The 18794-nt window shown below is 39.8% G+C and overlaps 1 protein-coding gene and 1 long non-coding RNA gene across 2 annotated transcripts in view; one reads left to right on the top strand and one right to left on the bottom strand.

Moving 5' to 3' along the window:
* The window catches only part of LOC137545741 (twist-related protein 2-like), an 88407-nt gene that overhangs the window by 48054 nt on the left and 21559 nt on the right, over positions 1-18794 (top strand). The gene's annotated exons all lie outside the window — the stretch shown is intronic.
* Positions 7976-15690, bottom strand: LOC137545742 (uncharacterized). The gene is made up of 3 exons (XR_011026086.1): positions 15421-15690; positions 9225-9401; positions 7976-8215 (listed from the first exon to the last, which is right to left on the bottom strand). It is a non-coding gene; the product is annotated as an uncharacterized lncRNA (long non-coding RNA).

Below are 18794 nucleotides of genomic sequence, written 5' to 3'. Positions count from 1 at the left end.
TCTACATTGTTTCCACAAAATGTTCCAATAGCTGCAAAAGGTTCTACAAAGTCTTGCAGAATTTTCATGGGTTTAGTAAAGACAGGTCTTATCTGACAAATATGCTCAGTCTTTATGAAGTGGTGAATGTCAATTTAGATTTTGGGACAGCAATAAATGTAGTACACTTGGACTTTGCAAAAGCTTTTTACACTGTCTCATATAATTATCTGCTGCTTGAAGATGATACAAAATTATGCAGAATGATCAAAACTAAGCAGGAAAGTGATATTTTACAACAGGATCTGTTGTAAATGGCATACAGCTGGAAACATCAGACTTGGAGAAGGACTTGAGAAAAATGGCTGGTAGCAAGTTAAGCAACCGTATGTAATGCCAAGCAGTAAGTACAATCCTGGGGTGCGTATAAAGTAATTAGAAGGAAAATCATGATATGCTAGTATACTACTCCCTCTGTATAAATCACATGTGAGGCCACATCTGGAGTATGGGATACAGTTTTGGGCACTGCACTATAAGAAGGGCATTGGCGTACTAGAACAGATACAAAGACAGGCAAGTAAATTAATCAGATGGATGGAAGATCTCACTTAAGCTAAATACTCACCACCACATAAAAGAAGATGGATCCAGGGATGTCCCCCTGATGACGAACGCTCCATGGTCCATCTTCCAGCCAGTGGGTACACGCAACGTCACACGATGGCACACGATGGGCACGAACGGGAAGTCAAGCGATTGCAGATTGCGCAGAGTAGTCAAGGATCTTAATGATCCGATCTGTTGTGATGATCGTTATCACAGCATGTTGCTAAACAGCGTTTGTGTGATTGCGGCGTTTGTACCCACATCGTGAGATTGTGGAAACGATTGCTTATCACTAAAAAAATAGTGTGATGGGTTCAGGCCTTCACCAAGAAAGGTTGGAAGACTGGGCTTATTTAGCTTGGTAAAAAGGCAACTGAGAGGGGAACTGATTAACATGTATAAATGCATCACAGGGCAATACAAAAACTTGGCAGATTCGTGTTTTGTCCCTAGAGCAGGGGTCTCAAACTCGCGGCCCGCGGGCCATTTGCGGCCCTCGATACAATATTTTGTGGCCCTCGCCGGCAAAAGCTTCCTTATAGTTCGCTTCAGTGCTCCCAAGTAATCCACCGCATCCCCGCCACTAAACGAGGGCTGCAGAGCCCCCAAATCACCCGGGGGGCAATTTGCCGGAATTTCCTGGAAGGGGCAGAGCTTTCAGCTTCAGCTCTGCCCCTCCTGATGTCAATCGCAGCACGGATCGCCGCCTCTCCCCGCCCCTCTCTGTGAAGAGTGAGAGGGGCGGGCAGAGGCGGCGATGTGCCGCGATTGTGAAATTCCTTATGCAGCCCAGCCTCATCCTGACTTTGCCTCCTGCGGCCCCCAGGTAAATTGAGTTTGAGACCCCTGCCCTAGAGTAACTGACAGGGAGACATGATCTGAGTATGGAGGAACTCGTTTTTGCCATATATTTAGAGAGAGGTCCTTCACAGTAAGAGTGGTTAAAATCTAAAAATGTCTTACCTCAGGAAGTAGCTTATAGCAAATTATGTACAGTGGAACCTTGGTTTGTGAGCATAATTTGTTCCGGAAACATGCTTGTAATCCAAAGCACTCTTACAGTATATCAAAGCGAATTTCCCCATAAGGATTAATGGAAACCCAGTTGATTTGTTCCACAATCCAAAAACAGTTATAGTAAAATAGTATAAAATAAAAATGTAAACAAGACGTTTACTGTAACTAACAGAATCATTGCCATCTGTTGGCTCGCACCAACCTTTTTTTTTTGTAAGGCTTTAACAAGGAACGTATCCATTGACAGTTACTTTTGAGGATTTCATGGAAATGTGACTGTGCATGGGTCTCAATCTACCAATTGTAATATTAAATACTTAACGCCGGATGAAGTGAAGGCAAGACTAAATAAACTAAAAATAGACAAGACACCTGGCCCGGATGGCATACATCCTCGGGTCCTAAGGGAATTAAGCTCAGTTATCAATAAACCCCTTTATTTTTTCTTTTGTTACATAGTTACATAGTTATTTTGGTTGAAAAAAGACATACGTCCATCGAGTTCAACCAGTATAAAGTACAACACCAGCCCGCTCCCTCACATATCCCTGTTGATCCAGAGGAAGGCGAAAAAAACCCTTACAAGGCATGGTCCAATTAGCCCCTAAAGGGAAAAATTCCTTCCCGACTCCAGATGGCAATCAGATAAAATCCCTGGATCAACATCATTAGGCATTACCTAGCAATTGTAGCCATGGATGTCTTTCAACGCAAGGAAAGCATCTAAGCCCCCTTTAAATGCAGGTATAGAGTTTGCCATAACGACTTCCTGTGGCAATGCATTCCACATCTTAATCACTCTAACTGTAAAGAACCCTTTCCTAAATAAATGGCTAAAACGTTTTTCCTCCATGCGCAGATCATGTCCTCTAGTCCTTTGAGAAGGCCTAGGGACAAAAAGCTCATCCGCCAAGGTATTATATTGCCCTCTGATGTATTTATACATGTTAATTAGATCCCCTCTAAGGCGTCTTTTCTCTAGACTAAATAAACCCAGTTTATCTAACCTTTCTCGATAAGTGAGACCTTCCATCCCACGCATCAATTTTGTTGCTCGTCTCTGCACCTGCTCTAAAACTGCAATATCTTTTTTGTAATGTGGTGCCCAGAACTGAATTCCATATTCCAGATGTGGCCTTACTAGAGAGTTAAACAGGGGCAATATTATGCTAGCATCTCGAGTTTTTATTTCCCTTTTAATGCATCCCAAAATTTTGTTAGCTTTAGCTGCAGCTGCTTGGCATTGAGTACGATTATTTAACTTGTTGTCAATGAGTACTCCTAAGTCCTTCTCCAAGTTTGATGTCCCCAACTGTATCCCATTTATTTTGTATGGTGCTAGACCATTAGTACGTCCAAAATGCATGACCTTACATTTGTCAACATTGAATTTCATCTGCCATGTATGTGCCCATATAGCCATCCTATCCAGATCCTGTTGCAATATGACACTATCTTCCTGAGAGTTGATGATTCTGCACAATTTTGTATCATCTGCAAAAATAGCAACATTGCTCACTACTGCATCTACTAGGTCATTAATAAATAAATTGAAAAGCACTGGACCCAGAACAGACCCCTGTGGGACCCCACTGCTAACAGTCTCCCATTTTGAGTACGATCCATTGACCACAACTCTTTGTTTTCTGTCCATTAGCCAGTTCCCTATCCATGAACACAGACTCTTCCCCAGTCCTTGCATCCTCAACTTTTGCACCAGACTTTTGTGGGGAACAGTGTCGAAGGCCTTTGCAAAGTCCAAGTATATCACATCTACAGCATTCCCAATATCCATATTAGCATTCACTACCTCATAAAAGCTGAGCATGTTAGTCAAACAGGACCTGTCTTTAGTAAACCCATGTTGATGCTGAGAAATAAGATTATTTTCTACTATGAAGTCATGTATAGTATCTCTTTGTAACCCCTCAAATAGTTTGCATACAACTGATGTTAAACTTACAGGTCTATAATTTCCTGGATCAGATTTTTTGCCCTTGTGACTCTCTTTCAACTGGCAGAGTTCCAATAGATTGGCATACAGCCCACGTTTTCCCATTATTTAAGAAGGGCAAAAAATCAGATCCGGGAAATTATAGACCTGAAGGCTTAATGTCAGTTGTGTGCAAACTATTTGAGGAGTTACTAAGAGATACTATACAAGGCTTCATAGCAGAAAATAAACTTATTTCTCAGCATCAGTATAGGTGTACTAAGGACAGGTTCTGTTTGACTAACATGCTCAGGTTTTATGAGGTAGTGAACGCTAATGTGGATATTGGGAATGCTGTAGCTGTGATATACTTGGACTATGCACACTGTTCCCCACAAAAGTCTGATGCAAAAGTTGAGGATGCAAGGACTGGGGAAGAGTCTGTGTGCATGGGTAATGGACAGAAAACAAAGAGTTGTGGTCAATGGATCTTATTCAAAATGGGTGACTGTTAGCAGTGGGGTCCCACAGGGGTCAGTGCTGGATACAGTGCTCTTAAATGTATTCATTAATGACCTAGTAGATGAGGTAGAAAGCAATGTTGCTATTTTTGCAGATGATGCAAAATCAGAATCATCAACTCTCAGGAGGATAGTGACATATTGCAACAGGATCTGGATAGGATGGCTATATGGGCACATAAATGGCAGATAAAATTAAATGTTGAAAAATGTAAAGTCATGCATTTTGGTCATACCAATGGTCTAGCACCATACAAAATAAACATGATACAGATGGGGACATCAAACTTGGAGAAGGACTTAGGAGTACTCATCGACAACAAGTTAAATAATCGTATTCAATGCCAAGCCGCTGCAGCTAAAGCAAATACAATTTTGGGATGCATTAAAAGGGAAATAAAAACTCGGGATTCTAGCATAATATTACCCATGTTTAACTCTCTAGTAAGGCCAAATCTGGAATATGGAATTCAGTTCCGGACACCACATTAAAGGAAAGATAGTGCAGTTTTAGAGCAGATGCAGAGACAAGTAACACAATTGATACGAGGGATGGAAGGTTTCACTTACCAAGAGAGGTTAGATAAACTGGGTTTATTTAGTCTGGAGAAAAGACGCCTTAGAGGAGATCTAATTAACATGTATAAATACGTTTTCAGGGCAATATAAAAGCTTGGCAGATGAGCTTTTTGCCCCTAGGCTTTTGCAAAGTACTAGGGGACATGATCTGCTCATGGAGGAAAAACGTTTTAGCCATTTATTTAGGAAAGGGTTCTTAAAGAGAACACAAGGTGTGTTTAAAGAATGTTATCTGCATACAGAGGCTGGATCTGCCTATACAGCCCAGCCTCTGTTGCTATCCCAAACAGTCAGAGTGATTAAAATGTGGAATGCATTGCCACAGGAAGTAGTTATGGCAAATTCTATATCTGCGTTTAAAGGGGGCTTAGATGCTTTCCTTGCATTGAAACACATCCATGGCTATACTTACTAGGTAATGTCTGGTGGTGTTGATCCAGGGATATTATCTGATTGTCACCTGGAGTCAGGAAGGAATTATTTTCCCTTTTGGGGCTAATTGGACAATGCCTTGTAAGGGTTTTTCGCCTTCCTCTGGATCAACAGGGATATGTGAGGGAGCAGGCTGGTGGTGTACTTTACTTTCTGGTTGAAATTGATGGACGTTTGTCTTTTTTTCAACCCAAATAACTATGTAACTATATAGTCTCTACACTCAGATTAAGTTCAATTAAGTACAATCCTGTAGCGCCAAACAGAGAAGAACTATCAGCTCAGCTGTGATGACGTGTATACTTTTTTTTTGTTTGTATATCAAGACATTGCTTGTATAGCAAGTCAAAATTTCACAAAAATGTTTGCTTGTATTGCCAAAGCACACTTAAACCAAATTATTCTCAATCCAAGGTTTTACTGTATCTGCATTTTAATTTAAGAGGGCTTGGATGCTTTCCTTGCATAGAAAGGCATCCTTGGCTATAAAGGGATGGGATTACTTACCAAGAAAGGTTGGGCAAACTGGACTTACAGTATTTAGCTTGGAAAGAGACAACTGAGTGGTGATCTGATGAACATGTATACAGCAAATACAACAGAGAGCAATACAACAGGTTGGCTTGAGCTTTTTATCTCTAGGCTCGTATAAAGGACAATACTATGATGTAGTATGAGATCTATGCATGAAACAAAACAGATTTAATAAGCTTGTGCATGAGGCTTAGCACTTTAATATATATTAGTAGAAATTAGAGTTACAAAATTGAAACAGTCGAGTGATAGCAACTCATCAGGTTTCATCTTTCAGTGGTACAAGCAGTCTGATTGGTTGCCATGGGCAACAGCTCAGCTATTGTTCCGTTTTTATCTGCTTCTGTTTTCAGCTCCAATTGCTTTGAAAAAGAAACACATGTGAGGCTGGCTAAGTATAAAAAGAACAGTTTACAAAGAACTTCCAGAGGTTCCTTATCTTGGCAATTATACAAAACAACATATCTGCCATATCTATAGAGGCATGAGGCCTTTTATACCAAAAAAAGTCTTGAAAATTTTTGACAACCAGAAAATGCAGGCGATCAGAGTTGATGCAGTCTGACTGTTACATACCTACGCCATTCGTTTCACCAAGGTCTTACAAAGCTGTAGCCAAAATTATGGTTATTTTTATTATCAGTCTGCCTGCTTTACATAGTGGTCTGCTCATAAAACAGGAAGAAACTAAAAAATAAAACAAAACTTGTGAGTTTGTATACATGATGGTCTGGTTCTATTCTCAACCACGGCTATACTTAAAAAAAAAAAAAAAAAAAAGCATTTTCTCAACAGTATACTGATCATACAAAACATTTAAAGTAAACCTGAACTGAAAATGAAAATAAACATAAACAGGTCATACTTACCTCCCACATTGTTTACTCATCGATCTCTTTCTCCTCTCCTGTGTCCTGTTTGTCCACTGTGATCAATGGAATTCTCGTCCTCCATTTTAAAAATGGTAATGACCCCATGACAGCTTCCTGGTCAGCACACTGTTGAACTGTAATATTGCTCACATTTAAAAAAGTCGTGGTCAAATTTAGGCGCGATATATCGGGAAAAGAAAAATATCGTAATTTTAAAATAACGGTAATTTAACGGTATTTGTAATGTAAAATCGATAATTCTGATTATTATTATTACAGTTTTAAAACAGATGTGAGTTGAAAATGAAAACATAATAATGTTAATAAATATCGTAATGTAATTCAACAACACAGCTTAACCTAACCCTACTCTCACACAGAACCCTCCCTTGGTGGTGCCTAACCCTAACCTCCCCTATGGTGGTGCCTAACCCTAACTCCCCATGGTGTTGGCTAACCCTAAGTATACCTAACCCTACTCTGACACAGAACCCTCCCTGTACCTATCCCTAACCCCTAGACCCCCCTAGTGGTGCCTAACCCTAACCACCCCCCTGGTGGTGCCTAACCTTAAAACTCCCCTGGTAGTGTCTAACCCTAACCACCCCCTGGTGGTGCCTAACCCTAACCACCCCCGTTATACCGTTATAACACCAATAGACTTTTTAAGTTATCGTTATGACTCACATCGTTTTTCTTTATTTAGCGTTATGATATTCGTTCTGATATATCATCATAAACTTTAAATTACCGTTATTATCGATTCCACAACAAAATTACGAATATTACCGAGTTTACTTTATCGATGTACGCAAAATATCGATTTTAGGCACTTGCGCCCAAACATATGCAAAATTGAGTGTAAATTTACAAAAACGATAATTAACATTAGAAATATAGCCGCGCCCAAATCTATTAGTGCTATTTTTAGCTGATTCGGTAATATTGCCCACTTGAGCCATAACTTGCTGAATCACCTGGGTGCTCAACTGTTCTCTAGGTCAGGAGAATAAATAAACTCAAACTGACAGGGATGTGTCTTACTTTCAAATATTTATTTATGGTAGGTTGAACCTGAATGATTGCAGTTGATATCAGAGAAAGTTTCTAGTAGTTAATGCAGGAAGGGATTAGGTCAGAGCAAACCTTTACCAAATGTAGACTTCAAATGAAAAGATCATTCATTACATTAATTTTTTTTTGTAATTTATTGAATTCATGAGAAAGTTCTTTACTTACAAACCACTAGAGTTACAACGTTTCAGAGATACAAACAAAGTTGTCTTTATATACAAAATATACAATACTGTTTTTTTTATTACTGGTACATATTTTTTGTTGTTAAATGTTATAGTATTCTATGAACTTCTATAAGTAGTTTAAAACATGTTGAAAAACAACACAAAAACACAGTTTATACTATAAGTCCAAATCCAGTGTTGTTCGAAAGTAAATCATTAATCCACACTTCACCATGTTTAACAAAGGACTCAACTTACAAACAAAAATTCAACTTACAAACAATCTTCCGAAACAAAACCTGTTTTTGTAAGTAGAAGACGGACCGTACAATCTTCTACACAGATTGTGTCGGACGCCTGAAATGCCATTTCTGAAGGCTCTATATTTCCTGTTTCATCCTTATGCATTCTTCATAGGTCATGGTTAATGTCCCACGCAGATCTAGCTCCAGTTGTGCAAGTTACACAGGATATAAACTGCCCGGATTTGGTTCTAGGCTTAAAACAGAGGAAGGAACACATCAATCACTGCAACAATTTAGTAATCATCGTGAATCATAAAGCAGCATTTACAGAAACCACAATAGAAACAAAGATTTTACTGTTAGGATTATGCAGCAGATTATTGGATAAGGATTCAAAAACAGAGAAGCAAAGGCAATTTGCAAGGTGGTTTGCCTGTATTGTGTCTGCTGCAGTGTTGTATTACAGTACATAATAATATACTGCATGTCTAAGCTTCATGTATTACAAAAGGATGCTTATAAGGCAAATTCACATGACCCTGATGATGATGTCAACAAAATATCTTTTGCTACAGGGAAGATGAGCGCACGTAGGACATTATGGAACCTCTAGGCCAGGGGTAGGGAACCTATGGCTTGGGAGCCAGATGTGGCTCTTTTGATGGCTACATCTGGCTCACATACAAATCAGTAGGGGTTGATTCACTAAGCTACACTGCTCAAGCAGCACAGCTTAGCATAGCAGCGCAAGTAAAATTTTCAAGGTAGGTACGCTACTTCTGTATCATGCACTACTAACTTACTCACGCTTCCCCCAAAACTAATGGCCGCTCCAATTGTTTCACCATGGATCCTGTCAGGTCCAGTTACTTTGTAGGATGAGATCCTGATTGGCCCAATAGGCTGCCTGTCACTTGACAGGCAGCCTATTGGGCCAAAGTGCGGGGATATTGTCCAACAAAGTGAATCAACCCCCAAGTCAGCTAGCTAATTGTACAAGCTGTTAGTCGGTATTTTTCCTGTCTGGGTCTTTGGGAAATTGCTGATGTTGCTGAAACCCAAGAGAAGCTGAAGACGTGTCTGACACTTCCGATGCCCAGAGGATCAACTGTATACACATCACCCTCTGCTGCGCATTAAGCTGTCCCTCAGAGGGGCTCACGATCTAATCCCTACCATAGTCATTTGTCTACGTATGTATCATGTAGTGTATGTATGTCGTCTAGGGCCAATTTCTTTTGGAGGGGAACCAATTAACTTACCTGTATGTTTTTGGGATGTGGGAGGAAACCAGAGTGCCCACAGGAAACCCACACAGATACAGGGGAGAACAAGCGCCATGCAGATAGTGCCCTGACTGGGATTCAATCCAGGGACCCAGTGATGCCAGGTTAGAGAGCTAACCACTACGCCACCATGCTGTCCATCAATGCAAACACCTGTGGTAATGGACATGGAAGAGCATGTGACGGATAATTAAGTCTTTGATTGGCTTGTCATGAACATATATGATAGCAGGTTTCTGTCTTAGTGAGAACAGGAAGCAAAAGTGACATACAATTACATGAGCTCAACCATAGTCTTAGACTAAGGAGAAAATTATAAAGAAGAATTTGATCACTTTCATGCAGATGGCACAATAGACAAACTTAAAGAGGAACTCCAGTGAAAAAATGTATTAAAAAAGTGCTTATTTTTTACAATAATTATGTATCAATGATTTAGTCTAGTGTTTGTCCATTGTGAAAGTTTTCTTCTCCCTGATTTACATTCTGACATTTATTACATGGTGAAATTTTTACTGCTGGTAGGCGATGTCACTGGAAGGAGATGCTGCTTGCTTTTTTGGCAGGTGGAAACAGCTGTTATTTCCCACAATGCAACAAGGCTCCCACAGTGTGATGTCAGTACCTCACTGCTGTAAGGCACTGGCATCACACTGTGGGAGGGGTTTCACCACAATATCAGCCATACAGAGCCCCCTGATGATCCGTTTAAGAAAAGGAATAGATTTCTCATGGGAAAGGGGGTGTCAAATACTTATTTGGATGGTATCATCCTGATTTAAAACTTCTTGCTTTTACTGATGGCTAAGACGGTACAATACCCTACTGCTACTTATTTGGATGAAGATCAATTCTTGGTTAGTTACGGTTTCTCTTTAAGTTGGAACTTCCAGCCCAACAGACGTAGAGGTTAGGAAAAAAAATGTACCTCTAATACTAATAGAACAATCATTTCCATGCTGGTAAAATTCTTGTTGGATCTTTTTAAGGCAACGTATAAGTCAATATAAATGCATGCTTGTTCCAAGTTCTTTCCAGCAGCTTGGCAGATCTTATGAAATCTAGGCCCAGGTAATGTATGGGGGAGGCTGGTTGGTAGAGCAAATTAGAGCACCTGCTCAGTTCCCATTAGTTGCATGCACTCATGATGCCTATGGAGAACTCACAATTTCTTTTTAGAAGGGGAATTGGAAAAGCAAACAAAACAATACAATAGGCATATGTGGAATGACCACTATCACTACATGCATGTGCTGTTCAATGCAGTACAAATCTACATAGTGATATCATCTGCAAGATCTGACCCCTAGGTTCCTGCCTCATTCAAACAAGGCAAACATGGCTTTTCCTAATCATTGTTCAATAAGTAAAATAATCACATAAATCTATCGAAAAGACTTTAATTTTTCCATAGATTTTAACCTCTTCTTGTGCCGGCGTCAATATATCTACACCCCTTGAGACTTCACCTTAGCTCCAAGGGCATACTGTACATATAGGTGCCTTGCCACAATCGCTAGCCACCCGTGCTTGTGTGCGCTCCCGCGTGCATTCTCGTCACAGCCGTTAGTATACTGATTAACCCCTTACTTCACCCCCTCTCCATAGTTAGCAAAATAGATCATTTGTTAAAAAAGTGACCTTTAAAAAAATACGTAAATAGTTTAAATAGTTACCTTAGGGATTTAACTTTTTTAATTATGTATGTCATAAGGGTATATTACTGTAATTTTTGCAAATAAGGGCTTGTAATTAGTGATATAGTGCAAATGAACAAAACTGAGAAAAATACACCTTGATTTCCAAATAAAATATTATCGCCATACATTATACTAGGTACATAAATTAAACATTGTAATAGCTGGCACAAATGGGTAAATAAAATGTGTGGGTTTTATCCACAGGAGCTTATTTAATTTAAAACTATAATGGCTGAAAACGGAGATATAATAATTTTTATAAATTTTTATGTTATTACTCCTGTTAAAATGCATACAGAATAAAATAATTCTTATCAAAAAGTACCACACAAAGGAAGCAAAAAAAAAATATATATATAGATCATTTTGGTGTGATAAACAGTGATAAAGTTATTTGTGAATGAATGGGAGGAGTGCTAAAATGTGAAAATTGCTCTGATCCATAAGGGAATACCACCTGTACTGGTCAAGTGGTTAATTAGACATATTGTAATATTTAATATGAAAATATTGTATAGAATATGGCTGGCTGTGTGAAAAGCAAAAACTCTCCCAATTCATTACTTACTATACAGTTATTCATACCTTCCTTTGTCTTAACTCCCCCTCCCCACCCCTCCAGACCTGTTCACCTTCATTTAAAGATAATCTGAAACGAGAATAAATCTCGCTGATTCTCTTATATATAGCAGGGGCATGTTTGCCCCTGCTAAAACGCTGCTATACCGCCGCTGAACGGGGGTTCCTTACCCCCCAAATCCCCTCCGTGCAGCGTGGGGATCACTTCCTGGTGAGGCAGGGCTAACGGCTATAGCCCTGCCTCTCAGCGCGTCTGTCAGCGCTGATCGCCGCCTCTCCCCGCCCCTCTCCTCTTAGTCTTCCTTCATTGAGAGGGGCGGGGAGAGGCAGAGATCCGCCGCCTGATAGACGCGCTGAGAGGCAGAGCTACAGCCATTAGCTCTGCCTCCAGCAGCAGCAAAATCCACGACCAAGTTGGTTGTGGATTTTGCAGGGGGGGATTTGGGGGGTAAGGGACCCCCGTTCAGCGGCGGTATAGTGGCGTTTTAGCAGGGGCAAACATGCCCCTGCTATATATAAGAGAAGCAGCAAGATTTATTCTCGCTTTAGATTCTCTTTAAGGCTGGTTCAAATGGGCAGTAAATGCAAAGTTTTGGGCATCTACGTGCATGCACCGAGCGACGGTAATCCAGCAACGTAATTGCTGTTCAGCAGGGAGTACCATAGTAACAGTTAGTTTGGTTAAAAAACCCACAAATCTACATAGTCCATCAAGGTCAATCAGAAGTGGAAAAAAATAGCCCACCATCCTGAACCCGCACATATCCCAGTTGATCCAGGGGAAGGCAAAAAACCTTACAAGGCCTGGGACAATTAGCCTTATGCTGGGTACACACTATGAGATTTTCTGGCCGATTTACTGTCAGATCGATTATTTCCAACATGTCTGATTTTTTTTTCTAATCGATTTCCGAGCATTTTCCTACCGATTTCCTATTAAAGTTAGCGAAAATCGATTGGAAAATGCTCGGAAATCGATCAGAAAGCAAATCGGACATGTTGGAAATAATCGATCTGACAGTAAATCGGCCAGAAAATCTCATAGTGTGTACCCAGCATCAAAAGGGAACATCACTGTGGGGGTGGTGCTATACATATTACCCTGTAGGCACAGCAGCAGGGTAATATGCATGGGGCAATTGTGCTGTGCGATCGTCCTGCTCCAGGCTCTCCTGCCACAGGACAACCGCACTCTACACAAATGTGAAACCAGCCTAAAGGAAGGAGAAATGCTTCCCAAAATGTATTATTACTTTTTATTTTTTAGACCATACATATGTATTTTTCCTTTTTTATAAATCGATTACAAAATTACACAACAGATTTTTTTGTTTACGGTTTAAAAAAAATTTTGTCAGTAAAATGTTATTTTTTTCCTTAGTTCTCACATGTTTGAATATGTAAATAAAAAAAATCTATTTATTCAATTATGTATGTAAATATAAAATGTACTATACATAGAAGTAAACAATACATATGCACTTTTTCAAGCAATGTCAAGCACTATGCTTGTCCAGACTAATTTTCTTCCCCATTTTTCCTAAAAATAAAATGCCTACTAGCTAACGTAAGCATGATGTCTTATGATGTGTTTTTGCTTCTAATCTACAAAAAAAAGTATTTTTTTACATAAAATGCAAAACTGTCTCCTTGGAGAAAACTCAGGGCACTTGTGAGAAAACTTGGGAGAATTTTTTATTGAATAAGGGCCCCGTGTCACCACAGTTAGTTCTATGCATGCATTTTTTTAATGTTAATATTTATGTCAATCTTTCCTCCTGTTTTCAATCTAAAGGGCCTAATATGCCGTTAGAGGGGCAAAATCATGTCACATAATTAATTACATTTTCATTTTGCCTTATTTATTCTGGTTCACAAGAATGCACTAGAAATAATTTTACACAAAAGTAATTACATTTACTCTTTTTTGTGTTTGAAAGTGTAGCAGCTTTTTATTATTTTTAAAGAAATATATAATATATAATAATACATGTAATTTTTATTTCATAACAAAAGTTTGAGATAATGATGATGATTATTATTACAAATTTTGAAAATTGTTTAAAGAAATATATAAAAAAAGTAATTATTTAATGCTTCATAAGAAATGGAAAAACTCTTTATGATCAATTTTATATAAAACTGTAAAAAAAAGTTTCAAAAAGGTGCAAAAAGTTAGGCTGTTTACAGAAAAGAAAAAAATCCTGTTGATGATGATGAAAATATGAAGTCCCTCTTCACAGTGGTGCATTGCGTTGCGTTGTAACGCCTGCTTTGTAATGCGGCTTACCACACTGCAATGCACCCCTTCACAGTGCGGAGGTAGCAATGCGGTATAACGGGTTGAGGTATGGTATTGCACTGCATTGTGTTCCTGTTATACAGGGAACGCAATGCAATGTCCCACTGTGAACCCAGTCTAAGAAGAATCCCTGATTGCAATTAAGAGGACCGTCCTAATGGTGATGAATGGTAACCGCAGCCTGTAGTATCCTTTCTAATAAACCTTGTGAACCTCATGTTTCCACTGTCTTAGCTGATCACTGATGATGTCCACACACTTGCCAATGGGTTACTAATTCAGGCCCAGTGCTCGCCTTTTCAGTTCTATTGCATTAAAGGCTAATCCTAATTTGTTTTTAATAAATAAAGATGGTAATGAAAGAACCAGTGTTTCCGGTACAGTATATGTTGCATAGAGGCAGAAGGTTTTGTGTAATACAGGGGCTTCTGGATATGGTGGTCTACACTTAGTTTAGTAATGTGTTTTCAGACTGGGATGTCACCCTATAACCACATACCTAAACCTTCTGGAAAAGGCACACTCTCTGATGTGCATGTTACATATATTTTTAACTACTTGCCGACCGATCCATGCTGATTGGCGTAAATGCAGCGGCAGCCCCAGGACCGCTCAACACCAATTGGCGTGAAGTCCTGGGGCGGGTTTTGCAGGAGATGCGCACGCATGTCTGCTTGAATGACGGAGCGGCGATCGCTGCTTGGAGACTGTTAGACGGCGAAACCGTCTGTTTTACACTGTACAGTGCTGCGATCTGGGGACAGCCGTGTGACATGGATGTCCCCCTGGGAGGCACAGAAGCGATCGGCTGTCATAGGCTGATACCTATGAGAGCTGATCGCTGTGATTGGCTGGCGGGGGGAGGGATATAAAAATAATTAAAAGATAGTAAAATGTATTATAAAATAAATAAATTAACAAAAAAACAATCAAACATGCCGGCAGGGATCAGAGCCCACCAACAGAAAGCTCTGTTGGTCGGCAGAAAAGGGGGGTGAATCATTTGTGTGCTTGGTTGTATGGCCCTGCAGCGAGCCCTTAAAGCTGCAGTGGCCTAAATTGTAAAGAAATAAGCTGGTTAATAGGGGGGGGGGGGGGGGGAGCCTATAGTCCTCAAGTGGTTAATAATTCTAACATTTGTATAGCGCTTTTGTCCTTTAGAACTCAAAGCGTTTGAGAGCTGCAGCCACTAACAGCGTGTGTGTTCAATAGGCCACCCTGCAGAGTTAGGGAGTCTTGCCTAAGGACTCCTTACTGAATGGGTAATGGTTTACTGAATAAGAAGGGCCTGGTCTCCAATGTCAGAGGCGGAGCCCTTTATCAGTACAATATCCAGCCAGGGATTTTGAACTGCAACCCTGGAGTCCAGCTTTAATAACCACAAAACTGGTTAATCTAAGTAAAGCGGATCCAGAGCTGACATCATTTTACGGACTACAAGGTTGGTATTCAGCACTAGCTAGCAGCTGTTTTTTTTTCCTTGAACCTTATTTCACGCAACTGCTACATTTTTGTTTTTGGACCCGTCACATCGTATTCATTGTGATAAATGTTACCAGGATTAAAAAAATAATAATGATAATAAACATACCTCATGCTATGTTCTGGCAGTACAGTTGGGATCCCACTGCACTGTCCAAGGAATCACTGCCGTAAAATGGTGCCACGGCGCTATTTCCAGTGTGTGAAGCTCCCATCATCCTCACTCACTATTTCATCTCTAGGGACAGGATGTTTTGGAAGATGAAAGGCGAGCTAATCTGGGTCCTCAATTACTTCCATACTTCTCTCTCTTTATGAGCAGAATCCCTTTTAAGAATGGGGCGGTGGGGGTTTATATTTCTCCCTCCTCTTGGATGGATTCCTTTTCATGCCATCTGTTTTGAACTAAAATATAATGTGATCAAACTCTAACATTTTAAGCAAATTCAGCTGGGCAGAATCCTACAAAGTGGAGGTGAGAGCAAGCTCGCAATTACAGTAAACAGTGCTCAGATCTCCCGTGGCAATTTATAGGTCCAGCGTAACTTAAATACCTGGATGAACTGCTGGGCAGACGTTGCTGGCAAGATCTTAATAATGCATTGTGGCAGAGAAGCTTTTGTTCCCTTTGAAATCGTAGAAGAGGCATCTTACCTTTGATGACCCCTTGAAGATGTCTTTTTTGATTTTCTCCTTTGCTTCAGGCGCAGCATTTGCTCCATCATTTCTACCGAGTCAGCACTGCACAGACATCAATGTATAGGTGTAGCGTGACTGATTTCCTAATACATATACTGCACTTTTAGTATATGGCTGTGTCTGGATGGAAGCTGAAGAGAGATAAAAAGGGTCTGAGGGGAAGACAAATAGGAAAGCCGGTCCAAGTGTAAGACATTCAGGGCCATATGAAAAAAAGCAGGTGAAAATTACTGTCAAAATTATTTTGAGTATTTTTTGCTTGCTAGTGGCTTAAAGGGTATTTGATTTCTAAGGTGTGAAAATATCACTTGGAGAAAACTCAAGAAGAAAGAAAGAAAGAATAAAGAGAAAACGTGAATTGCGTACGGGCCTCTGAGTTTGTTGGGATGTAGATATATTGGCCCTAATTCAGTTTAATTTTTCTACTAAGTTTTCTCCTAGGAAATATTTTTTCATGTTTTGTTTACAATAACTTTTCAGCACTCTGCAATTTAAAAAGTACCAAAAAGTAGGTGAAATGTACAAAATTAATATTTTATTGCTTGCCACTGGCTTAAAAGGCATTTTATTGATACGTTTTGAGTTGTGAGTTGAATAAGGGCCAATATGTGAATCTACTCACAAGATTCTGTTTGTGAGTAGGAAGACAACCAGTCTACAGGATCAAGGAGGGAATTTTCTAGGCTTGTCTCTTGATTCTCAGTCCCATTCTAGGAAAATTCCATTCCCAAAATGTTTCCTATCACAGATTTATAGGCTATGTATTTTGTATACGGTACTTGATGAAGCAGGCTTGGCCCTGCTAGACAGGCAGCACATATTTTTGCCTAATCCATTACTTTCTCTCTCTGGGAGATAAGTTTCCTCCTTCCTTGCAAAGTTTTATACATTACAAATTAAAACTCTGGGCATCTTATTGAAAATGACCCCAGTTTTGCTGAAGTCCATTCACAATTTTTTTTTTAAATGAAAGAATTAGCACTTCCCTCTTAATGGTTGGAAGATGCTGCAATGCGAGTGGTGTGATGTACATCCTGCTGCTCTGCCTTGGCTGACATCTGTTATGGGTAAAGGAACCTCACTCCACTCTTGCCTATCTAAGTCTCCCAAATTTTTTTAATGACTTTTAAATAGCACATAAAGGGCCTGATGCCTCAAAGTCCGGTAAGGGGACTTACCATGCGCAGGAAGTGCATGGCAATTTTATCGTTACTAGCACAGGGGGCACACCGGCCAATAACCCATTAATGCCACGTGCGTTACTGGTTTAACTCGCATTGCTGTGGTAACGCACAGGGTATATCGTGTTACCATAGCAATGCACGTGGCTGGATTACATATAGTGTGAATAGGAACTTATGATGATTCCAGATGGTGGCAGAAGTACAGTAAACTGTGAAAAACAGAAGTGCGATGATGTCGGTGATCAAGTTCTGATTTCCTGTGTTTGTGCACAGTGCGTGTGCATGTAAACTGTAAATAAGTTATATGGAGAAAATGCATGTTTATTGATTATTTTTCCCTTTATTTATTAATTAGTAGCCACTGTTGCTTGCTCTGGTGCTGTTTGCTTGTTGAAAGCGTATGCTAAAAACTTGGTAGTATTATTAACACACTGCAGTGTTATTGCTGGAGATTGGAATGATTAATCAATTACGTGTCTATGCTTTTTTGTTAGTTTAATTTTCAAGTACTCTGTTGTTGTGTGCTGCTGTGTTATATGAACTGGCTATTTTAATATGTATGAGAATAACAGCTACAGTGTGTGTATCAGTGTACAGCTACAGTGTGTGTATCAGTGTGTGTTGGAGATTGTGCTAATGAGAGCTTTGTGAGCTAATAATTATATTATTGCGTGTCATCATTTGTGTGAATGTGAGCTATGTGTACTGTAAAATTCACTGTGTTCTCCTTTTATAAATATTTGCTATGAATTCATGTGCGTTTGTCTTTGTATGAATAGCTGCTGCTCTATGTTACAACAGCAGTTTGTGTTCTGTCCTTTGCTGCTGGCTCTGTCCATTTGTTTACACTCTGTAGTGGTAATGTCTATTATATACTGGGTATTGCAAATGGAAGGCAGCACCGATTGGCCAACTGTTGGAGCGTGCCCTGGTCCAAAAACCCCAGTGCCTCCTGGGGAGTACCAAGTCCAAAAACAAAGAGTGGACCGGCACCGCTCAGATGTAGCGGAGAAATACATCTGAGCGGTGCTGGTCCTCTCTTTATTATATACTGGGTGGCAGTGTCAGCTCCAGCTTCAAATTTTTTTGGGGGGCACAAAGGCTGAACAGAGCAGATTGCCCAAATGATGGTGCTATTATTGAAGAAACATTACCTACAGATATACTTGACTAGTTGGCATGCTTTAAGCCTTACTTTCTAATAAGCTGCTCCTGTGTAGAAAGATCACAGACAAATCATTCCAGACCCTATCCTGTATCTGTTGACTCAGGGGAGAGGGAAGAAGCAGGAGGGATACACTGTGTGTGTAATTCCTTATCTTAGTAGCTAAGCATTGCTGCAGACTAGAGCTTATATGGTACAGGCAGGAATTTTGGAATAAGGATAATACCATTTATTGGCTAATTTAAAAGAAAAACAGTGACCCTTCTTCAGACTCCTGTTGACTGACAATGTTAGAGTATACAATTAGAAGGTAGTAAAGAGATTTTTTTTTTTTTTTTTTTTTTTTTTTTTACAAATTTAAGTGTCATCCAGTTACAATGATTACAAAGGATAATTCAAGGATTGTGAGGCATTTGTGGCAAATAGATAAGACCC

The sequence above is a fragment of the Hyperolius riggenbachi genome, chromosome 2 (assembly GCF_040937935.1).
Source record: "Hyperolius riggenbachi isolate aHypRig1 chromosome 2, aHypRig1.pri, whole genome shotgun sequence".
NCBI classification, from domain to species: domain Eukaryota; kingdom Metazoa; phylum Chordata; class Amphibia; order Anura; family Hyperoliidae; genus Hyperolius; species Hyperolius riggenbachi.
Note: the sequence above shows the minus strand (reverse complement) of the source record. Positions and strands in the feature narration are given on the sequence as shown.